Source organism: Lagopus leucura, unplaced genomic scaffold (assembly GCF_019238085.1).
Source record: "Lagopus leucura isolate 7727_CA_CO unplaced genomic scaffold, USGS_WTPT01 35257-0_obj-0_obj, whole genome shotgun sequence".
Classification (NCBI taxonomy): Eukaryota; Metazoa; Chordata; class Aves; order Galliformes; family Phasianidae; genus Lagopus; species Lagopus leucura.
In genome coordinates this window covers 1-10,277 of record NW_024967074.1, presented here as the reverse complement: position 1 = coordinate 10,277, position 10,277 = coordinate 1, and the positions used below count along the sequence as shown (strand labels likewise).

General features: G+C 49.5%; 2 long non-coding RNA genes across 5 annotated transcripts; both read left to right on the top strand.

The window, feature by feature from the left end:
* Positions 1-564: 564 nt before the first annotated feature.
* On the top strand, positions 565-4,234 carry LOC122192939. 4 transcript variants are annotated; one of them, XR_006182745.1, is made up of 4 exons: positions 565-686; positions 1,430-1,906; positions 2,157-2,525; positions 2,782-4,234. It is a non-coding gene; the product is annotated as an uncharacterized LOC122192939 (long non-coding RNA). The 4 variants fall into 4 exon arrangements; XR_006182744.1 differs by having other exon boundaries at positions 566-686; positions 1,430-2,525; positions 2,782-2,891; positions 3,188-4,234; XR_006182743.1 differs by having other exon boundaries at positions 566-686; positions 1,430-2,406.
* Positions 4,235-8,362: 4,128 nt separating this feature from the next.
* LOC122192938 lies at positions 8,363-9,302 on the top strand. Its single transcript, XR_006182741.1, has 2 exons — positions 8,363-9,021; positions 9,109-9,302. It is a non-coding gene; the product is annotated as an uncharacterized LOC122192938 (long non-coding RNA).
* The last annotated feature ends 975 nt before the right edge of the window (positions 9,303-10,277 follow it).

Below are 10,277 nucleotides of genomic sequence, written 5' to 3'. Positions count from 1 at the left end.
GCTTTCACCACCTGGCACATCTCCAAGGCAGTTTCTCCCTCTGGGCAAGTCAGCAGTGCCTCCAAAGAGTTTGCTGTCTCGGTAAGTCTCTGCCCACTGCTTCTTCTGGAGGAAAGCCCCGAGGAAAAGCTTTGCCACAGAGCCCCATAAGACCCCATAGAGCCCCATAGTGGTGGGAGCTCGCAGAGAGCTGTGGTGGGCTGCTGCAGAGCACAGCATCCTGCCCACGGGCACGGAGCAAGTCAGGGTTCTGCGGCTGGCAGAGGGGGGCCGTGCGGATGTGCCGCGGCGCTTCCCGCTTTGTATCAGCAGGAGGAGCCCCGCAAAGCCCTCGGCCGTGTCAGATTGGAAGCGCGGAGTAACTGAGGAAACGCAGAACGCACCTGCGTGTGCCGAGTGGAAATTCATGGCAATTCGTAAAAGACAGCAGAGATTTTTAGTAGCAATAATGAGAATAAAAGGTCGGTTACTTTCCGCCCGCGCTGAGAGCGGTTACTGGAGCGGCGCGTTGGGGCCGGGCGAGGGAGGAGCTGCAGGGCCGACTGGCGAGAGGTGCGCGGGGCCGGGTGACGTCATCACTCTGCGCCGCAAGACTGAGGCGTCCGTGCGGAAGTGGTGCGGGGCTGCGCGTTGCTCCAACGCCGCTGGGCAGCTCCGGGCTCCGAGCGCCGCTTCAGCTTCTACAGGTGGGTGTTCGGGGGGGCCCCGTGGGGCTTCTGTGGTGCTCAGGGCCTCTGCTCGGTATGGGGAGGTGCGCTGTGTCGTCCCGCCCCCAATCCAGGGTACATCGCTGCCTCGTTCCCCTCCACGGTTCGGCCATGAACTCCCCCAGTCCCTCTTTTCTGTCCCCCAGGGTCACACTCTCCCCCCGATCCTCCCCAACACTGATCTTTAGAGACCCCCCAACTCCAGTTCCCCCATTCCTTCTCGACCCCCCCGCCTCCCTCCCAGTTTTCCATTTTTACCCCCAGGGTCCCTTTCCCACCCTCACCTCATCCCCCTCATCCCTCCCCTCCTTATTCCCCCATTCTGATCCTCTCCCCCCCCCCCTCCCAATACCCCCCTCAGTTCCTCTTGCCTCAGATCAGATGTCCACAACATAGACAACTCCCTGTGAGGTACCTCACTAATGCTAATTAGTGAGCCACTAATGCTCACATGTGGAGATTAAGGATAGGAAGGAGCTGTTCAGATGCAAATATCTGGTGAAATGTAGGCTGTTACTCCCAGAGCGTGGAAGGACATTCCTTTGTCCAACAACACCTGCACTGTCAGTACATACCCACATCTGGGACAGCTGAAGCTGTCCCTGCTGTTCATTACGAGGGCAGCCTATAAAGGGATTTAGCTGAACAAATGGAGTTGTGTGCCACAGGAGCATGATTAAGCTTATTTCTTTCTCTTCTGCTTTATCACCTGTATTTTCTAGATCTTCCTTGACTGCAGTGGCTGTTGTGTCATGGACATTCCTGCGTGTCCTCAGCTGTTATCAGCAAGTTTGTCCCAGCTTTTGTGTCTTCTTGCAGGACTTTATTGGATACAGCTAATGATAGATGGAGATAAAATGAAGGATTCCTTTGCAAACTGTATCCTTAAGTGTCCAGAAGTGAACGAGCCTACGACTCACATGCAGTAAGTACACCATGAAAAAGATTCTCTCATTTTGGTCACTTGAGCTATTACAGGATAACATCATTAACTGTTGCGTGGTCTTGATCAGACTGCTTCCCAACTGCTTGATCAAGGAGAGCAGGCAGAAGCCTTTTGTCAGCAATCTGAGGTGTCTGCAGATCAATGAGCAGCTGCCTATGGGAGCTGCAATTGCCCTGGCATTCTCTGGCTGAACAGAACAACAGGCCACCGAGTTCAGCCAACTTCTTCACACAGCTGCTGGGGGGAAACACAGGTGATGCTCAGCTGGGTCTCACACTGGCCAACAGGGAGCTGGTCAGGGCTGTGATAGTCAGGGCAGCTTTGGCTGCTTTCACCTGACATGGACCTGATACTCACAGAGGAGTGTGAAGGCTCCAGCTGATAGAGTTTCCTTACAAGTAAAGGAGTAGAGAGGGGTGGTGCGGGCCTACTGTTGTGTTAATAAGCACAGGAGCAGAGAGGGCTGATGTACCTCACGGCTTCTTTGCCTCTGTTTTCACCAGCAACGCTTCCCTGGCTTTCATGCCTGAAGGCAGGATTCCAGAGCACAACTACCAAATGGTGGGAGAACTCCTCAACAGCAGCCCTGCCAAGAAGCTCTTGGGCTTCCCTGGGAGACAAAAAGCTTCACCTGTGTCAGCAGTGTGTGCTGGTAGCCCAGAAAGCCAACAGTATTGTGGACTGCAACAAAAGAGCAGTGGGCAGCAGGGAGGCGATCGTCCTTCTCTGCTCATGAGGCCCCAACTGGGTTGGGTGAGGCTGATTCATGAGGCCCCAACTAAAGTATTGTGAATCCTCTTGTGGTGTCCTGGCCCATCTCGTGGCTTGGAAGATCATGGTGATCTTACTTCTGTCTCGTCAGCTGATGGCAGGTCACAGGAACACTGGCGGGTTGGGTAGTGGGTGGTTGCTGAGATGATGGATCTCTGCTGAATGAGGCATCTGGAGGTGGGGGCTCTGGGGCCGGGCCGCTCCGCTCCAGGGCCGGGCCAGGTTTTCATTTCTTTATGTACTGCTGTGTTGCTGCAGCTGCCCTTCTGTATTGCTATTGCTTTTTTTGTTTGTGAATATTAAAGCGTGTTATCTCTGTGCTGGTTGTCATCCTGCTCTCTTTTCTCTGTTTTGCAGGTCAGCTCGTGCTGGAAGTTGGTGATGTCGCTGTATGAATGAAGGTCAGTTCAGGAGCAGCTGCTGATGGAAGGAATGAAGTCCACGTTAATGAGCTGAAGCATCTCCTGGTAAGGTGTCAGAGCCGGCAGTAACCATGTCTGTCGTGAAAAGCAGAAGGCTGGCTCATCCAAGTGCTTGCTGATTGATGTGTGAGAGCATCTGCCTTCTCCAACGAACAATAAGAAAGCTGGATATGCTGAACCATTACAGCTCATGCAGAAGTTGTGAAAGTGCTCTCAAATGTTTCCTTTAGTGATAAGCTGTGTTTTGCACTGTGATGGTCCTGTCTCTGATCTGCAGCACTGCATCTCTTGCAAGCCTTGTGCGCCCATTTCCATGAACCTTCCTTTCTTTCACTCTTCAGAAGAAGTGCTGGGTGCTTTTGGGGGAATCATGCAGGAGGCTGTCAGAAAGCCGGCTGTGATTTTCCTCACATGAAGGGATGCAAAGGGAATGGACGTCATTGCCACCAAGCAGAAGTGAGCTTCTTATGTTGTGAAAGATATAATCTAGATTATTGATTATGAGCAGTTGCAGTGCGATAGGGGACGTGAAGTAACTGTTTGGGAGTTCAGGGAAGAGCCATGAGAAGTGAAATGGCAGTTTGTGTTTTGGCTGTCAAAATGGTGGAGCTTTCCTGGAGTGAAAGGTGTGGGCTTTGTGTAGGCAGGCCCCGGGTTGATTTCTGTAAGCAGGCCCCCTCTCAGATTGGTTTTTGCTTGCTGCTTGCTGTGCCTACCTGCCTGCTCCCTGTGCTTGCTGCATCTGATACCAGTGGTTGTGGCCGGGCTCCCCAGGGCTGTGGGCCTGGTCCTGAGCTGCTGCAGCTTAAAGACCATCTGCGTTTGGGTTGTCCTTCCTGGAGCATCGGGTTGGACTTGATGATCCTTGTGGATCCCTTACAACTGGGGATGTTCTGTGATTCCATGATCTTGGTGATTTGCCTGGAAAATACCAGGTGATTTTTTTTTTACCCTTATTTTTTCCTGGCATTTGAACTTGTAGTTTCACTTCCACATGTGAGAGCGGAGTTGGATAAGGGGAGGGTAAGTTGCTTCTTTATTTTCTATTCTCCCAGGTACGTCTGTGTATTTAGTGCCCAAGTTGTGGTAGCTCTGTAACTGGGAATGTTCCTAATGGTCATAATAAGACTCTGCTGCCAGCACAGAATTTGGCCACAGGACTGCCTGCTGGATTAAGTTCTGTAGATTGATTATCTGCTACTTGAGATGGTCTGTTCTGTTTGTTTTTTCCAAGACGTCAGGTTTTGAGGTCACTGAGATGTATGGATTAGTCAGTCACTTGCATCTTGTTTGAGCTTGAAGCAGTTGAATCGTCCCACACAGCGCTGTTAAATCAAACCTTATAATGGCTTTGGGATCGTAGCTCTGCGCTGCGTCCCTGGTGTGAATGTCTGTGCTGCAGGTGGCATCCGTCCTGTCCTTCCACTGCGCTCCTCATTGGCAGCAGGTATCACCCTCAGCTTTCTACCTCACACAGCAGTTTCTGTCTGAGCAGAGATTTGGTCACTTTCCAGTTTCTCTGTGGCACCCCCTGTGCTGTTAGTTCTCCTTCTGTGTTGGTGCCCTGTCTAGTCTTCAGCTTGCCCCAGGATGCCAGGCCAGCTGGAAAGAATTTTCAACTTATGTCCATCCTGATATTTTTATGTACTGTCCTTTGTCTTGATGAGGAACACCCTGGAGTCTTCTGAAGAAATCACCATTTCGGACGTGCATATTGTTCACCTGCATAGCCAATTACTCCTCTCAAGGCTCTTGTTCTCTAATGCGTTCAGTTCAGGATCAGTCCCTGTCCTTTGTCCTCCCTGCTTTGCTGTCCTGTATGGATTTACCTGAGGTTTTCCTTCAGCCTGCTTTCCTTTCAGTGCTGACAATCACGAGGAGCTCTTAGTTGTATGCTGCTGTGTTCATTTTCCTCGGTTCGTTTTCCTTCCTGATGTACAGCAGGTGCCGGTGGCAGCAGAGCCCCTGTTCTCTGTGAGTGACTTGTGCTGAGCCAGTGTTTATTGAGCTCTGATCTGCAGGATTAAACACAGCTACTTGTGTGGAATGGTGGCTTGCACTGCTTTGAATTTAGTCCTGCTGGCCAGAGATGGACGAGGCAGGGATGTTCAGATACTGAGAAACGTGTTGGTGTTTGATACTCGCGGTGGATTTTATTTTTTAAGTGAGCACTGGGAACCAGTGAAGTTGAGCAGAGGAGCCTTAGTGGTGTGGTTGTATCAGGTGTGCCTGATTTCATGATGATAGGTGGCCTTTTAGTCGAGTTCAGGCTCTGACCCCTCAAAGCGGTAATGGGACGAGTTCTGTGTGATAGCAAGGCTAATCCAGAAAGGTTTTGATGAAGCTGTCCCAGAAGAGTTACCGGTCCTTAGCAGCCTGGCTGGTGTGTGATGTACGTTACTGAGACACTCCTTCCTCTGCGTGTGATGAAGCAGATGCTGTTACATAAGATCCAGTGCCTTAATGCCCTTAGCTTCAAAGCACGGTGAAGGCAGTTGGAAGGCAGGAAGGTGACAAGTTGGAATCATATTGTGAGCCCAAGTTCAGCAAACCATTACTGCTAAACAGGGGCCTCAGGTATGGTTTAAGCTTTTCTGATTCCTGTGAGACTTGGACGTCTGTTTATAGGCTTGCAGTGCAGGTGCCTAGGAGCCATGTTTTTCCTAGGGAGAGCGGTGTGCTTGCGTACCTTGTGTGCTCTTCAGCAGGGACATGGTAAAAGCCAGTCCTGGATGTTGGGTGAGGAGCAGGGAGAGAGGTGAGCCCAGCCAGTGATGGCAGTCCTGAGCCAATGGGTTTCTGTGCCTCTGTCTGGAGCAGAGACGTTTGGAAATTCTCAGATTAGCTTTGATAAGCCTCTGAGCTTCTGGGTGCTTTTCGTGACCAGTTCAGTCCTCTTGAAAGCTTGAGGTTTGTCCATCACTAATTTTCAAATTAATTACACGGAAAAAAATATTTCTTGAAAACAGAAACAATAATGAATATGCTAGTAGTGTCACTGCCATGGAGGAGCACAGAGTAGTAGCCAAGGGATAGGAGAAGTAAGAATGCCCTTTGTTTCTTTTCTCTAGGATCTCAAGAACTATTGACAAACATGAAAATATTTAATATGCACATAAAAAAGGATAGCAGTACTAACAGTTGGAAAAAATAATGTGAGGTACCCAAGTTTCACCCCAGGTCAAAAAGCTTTGGAACTCTCCAGAGTAGAGAACAGTTTCTCTGGTTTTTCATTTTGCTGAGCACTGAAAGCATCAGAGAGGACTTGCTGGCATCTTGCTGGCACCCCCACCAGCTCCCTCAGCAGCCCAGGACGGAGCCCGTCTGGTCCCATGGGCTTGTGACAGTCCAGATGGAGGAGGAGCTCGCTGACTGTCTCCTCCTGCATCCCTGGGCTGCGTTCTGGGTAGCATCCCAGGCTGCAGATTGGGGCATAAAGTGCCCTGATGATCACTGATCTGCCTTTTACAGGCAGGTGTAAAGAAGGCATTGAGGACCTCAGCCTTCTGCTTATCCTCAGTGCTCACATGCCCCGCTGCATCAAGAGAAGGGTGGAAATTCTCCTTGGTTCTTCTCTTACCACTGATAGGTTTATAAAAGGATTTCTTATTCTCTTACTGCGGTGGCCAGTCTGAGTTCAAGTTGGGCTTTTGCCTTCCTAACTTCCTCCCTGCATACGTTAGCAACTGCCTTGCAATCTCCCCAAGCAGCCTGTCCTGCAGTTTGTCACCTTACTGCCCTTCTTGTCTCCCTAGAGCCCATCTGACAGGAAAACATTATTTGAAGACTCATTTCAATGGGTATAGCATAAAACATACTGGTAGTGGGCATGAGAAGTGGAATTGAAGAAATCTGTTATGTGTGCATCATTCTTAATGCCCTGCCACCTTAATAATGTTGTTTGGATAGAGACTAACAAAACCTAGCAGCGTACAGCCATGCTTGTGTATCTAAAGATCATGCAAAAATGTGAAATTCTGTCTCCAAGTGTCACTGTGGCCATGAAACAAATATAAATATATATATATTTTTTTCTATAAGGACGAGAACTATTTTGGAAATGTCATAAAAATACTGCTTAGAAATAATTTTAAACAGCGTTTAGTTTTAAAGCATTGTAACTCAGTACTGATTTTATAAGAGCGAGCTGCCAGGGTTGTTGTGCACCATTTGTTCCAGTAACAGTGGTGATTATTTTGATTTCCTCACAGTTAAAAGCAGGAATCGGGGGCTGAGGAGTAGAAGGGATAAAAAGTCAGTTAAAACTTCTACTGCTGTCACAGTAAATAATAATTGTTTAAAAATCTGCAAACTTAGGCTGGTTTGTGTGTCTGGAGAGGTAAAACGTTTCGCTCCACAACGATGAAGCGATTTTTAAAAAGCTTGGGAGGTGAATGCATTTTAAAAAGCAGAAATATGAAAGATGGAAAGTAGTGAATCTGTGGTGATGGGTCTTGGGGGTGTTATCGCAAGCAAGGAAGAAAGGGTGAAAGAGCTTTTGGGATGTTTGTGAGTTGAAATAGGAGTTCTGGATCAGCTTTGAAAAAGCAGCAGCTCTGTGCTGGGCAACGTGCTGCTGGAAGGTGCAGTAAGTGAACGTTTTGTTAGGAAACTTCAGGGGTTGGTGTTTGAGTAAAGATGCGTGAAATTGAGACCTGAAAGGGAAAAAAAGATCCAAGGCTTGATTCTTGAGATGAAAGAACCTCAAGTAGGTGTGCATGAGAGGTGGTGTGGATCTGCCTGAGGGCAGGGAGGCCCTGCAGAGGGATCTAGATAAGCTGGATCCCTGGGCTGAGGTGAATGGGATGAGGTTCAACAAGGCCAAGTGCCGGGTCCTGCGTTTGTGCACAACAACCCCATGCAGCGTTACAGGATTGGGGATGAGTGGTTGGATGACTGTGGAGAGGAAAGGGATGTGGGGGTGTTGGTTGATGCTCGGCTGAACATGAGCCCACAGTGTGCCCAGGTGGCCAAGAGGGCCAGCGGCATCCTGGCCTGCAATAGAAATGGTGTGGCCAGCAGGAGCAGGGAGGTGAGCATCCCCTCTACTCAGCACTGGTGAGGCTGCACCTCGAGTGCTGTGTTCAGTTTTGTGCCCCTCACTACAAGAAAGACATGGAGACCCTGGAACGTGTGCAGAGAAGGGCAATGAAACTGGTGAGGGATCTGGAGCACAAGTCTTACGAGGAGCGGCTGAGGGAGCTGGGATTGTTCAGTCTGCAGAAGAGGAGCTCAGGGGAGGCCTCATAGCACTCTACAACTTCCTGAAGGGAGGCTGTGGTGTAAAAGGGTCTGGCCTCTTCTCCCAGGCAAATAGTAGGACCCGAGGAAACGGCCAGAAGTTGTTCCAGAGGAGGTTTAGGTTGGACATGAGGAGAAACTTTTTCTCTCAGAGGGTGGTCAGGCACTGCAATGGCTGCCCAGGGAGGTGGTGGAGTCGCCGTCCCTGGCAGCGTTCAAGAGGCGCCTGGATGAGGAGCTACGAGATGTGGGTTAGTGCTTGTGGTACTGATAGCAATAGGAGGGGTTGGACTGGATGATCTTGCAGGTCGTTTCCAACCTTGTGATTCTGTGATTTTTTTCTTTGTAAGAAGAAGACACCATTGGTCATCCTGGGACTTCCTGGGTTTTAGAAACCAAACAAATACAACAGCGAGGGAAAGGCAAGCTACAGGAAAGAAATTTACACTAATTGGCCTTTAATCAAGGGGCAAGGAACTTGTGAATAAATTCTGCTAAGTACCACGTGTAACAGAATTTACCTTAAGAACAGTGTCAGCCCATTAACATTCTGTGCAGTCTGAGAGTGAAGGAGTGCTGTTTAAGGTGTGAACTTCAACATCATCTTATAGAGGATTTGCTCAAACAAAAAGAAACAATTAAGAAACCCCTGCACAGGTGGCAGGCAGGAGGTCAATTGAATCAGTAGAGTTTTCCTCTTAGGGTATGTTCTGTGAAGGCTTTTTTGTGGGAAAGGTTTGAGGGATGAGGGAGGAGGAATTGCTTTCGTCAGGAGTCATCCGAAAACATTGTGCAGAAATTGTAACACTTGCAGAAGGAACATATTGGCATTTTGCAGTTGTGCAGGATGCTGATTGGGATGGAGAGTAAGGAGTATCTGCAGGAGACCGTTCTCTTCTGGTTTTAGGAACCCAGGCAGAGCTCAGGTTGCAGCGTAAGTAATATTCTTTTCCATACTCTGGGTGCTGTGTTACGTTCCCCAGAGTTTCATCTCTCCTTCAGATTCCAGTTCTCCTGACAGGTTAGGCTTGAATTCAGCATATCTGCTTCTCCCTGGTTTCGGGTTCTTTGGGTCTCCTGCCTGCTTTTCACCTTTTTATTAATGGAGAGTGGAGTTTCTACCACAGAGCAAAGTTTCAGGATTAACAGAAACAAACACGAACTTTCCAAACGGATGGAGTCGTTTCTTGGTAAGCTGGCAGTCCTGCTTATCTTCACCATATCACCTGACCTGGATTTTACCTTGTCGTGGATAATGACTGAGATTTCTGGGGACAACATCAGATGAATGTTTTTTTCTTCCTTCTCCAAATGCCTCGGGACTGCTGTGCTCTCATTAATACCATCAGTGAGTACATGCTGCCTCCTATTTGAGCCTAGAATGCTTTCCATAGCAGAGTGGTTGGAAATGCAGGGTTTTAACTTAAAACTGTTTGCACAGAGTGAAGGTCGGGTTATCTACCCATAGTTATTACATTCTCATTTCTTTCATAAAACTTGTTGTCATCCATACACTCTACTCTGTTGTCATCCAGCCCTCTGCTCTGGTTTGTGTGGGACTTTTGGGCAGGAGATAGGGGTGGAGTTTCTGGCGTGCCCTGATGCCAGGAAGGCGGTTTGCAGTGCTGGCAGCCAAAGCTGCCTGGGCTGTGGCTTGAGCTCCCCAAGCGAGCTGTCAGCCACTTGTTCCCTGTGAAGGCCTTACCTCCCAGGCCTTCCAGACCACCTCCACCCACACCCGCAGACCCCCATCAGCAGCTGGTGCGTATTCTAGGGCCAGAATCCACTCCGAGCTGTGGATTCTCTGTGCAGTCTGAAAATGAGCAAAACGTTTTCCGATGCATAAAAACTAGTTTTTTTTATGGTAAATTCTGGGATACACAACTTGTATTTTAACAGCTTGCATTCTGTATCATTGTACAGAAAACCCTTCCTCAGGTTCGGCTCCTCTGTGCCCTGTTGCTGGCCGCAGAGAAGGGCTGCCCGCTGGGCACAGGGAGCGCCTTCTAGCCGCCGTCCCGTGCCCTGCAGCCCCCTCCTCAACGCCACTCCCAGCAGCAGCACAGGTGCCATTGTGGAACCTTCCCCATGTCACAGCCGTCACCTTGGTCACTGCCGCCCCACCCGGCGCACTCGTCTCTGAGAGTGCTGGGCAGGTGGCAGCCATGTCCAGCACGAAGAGAGCGAGAG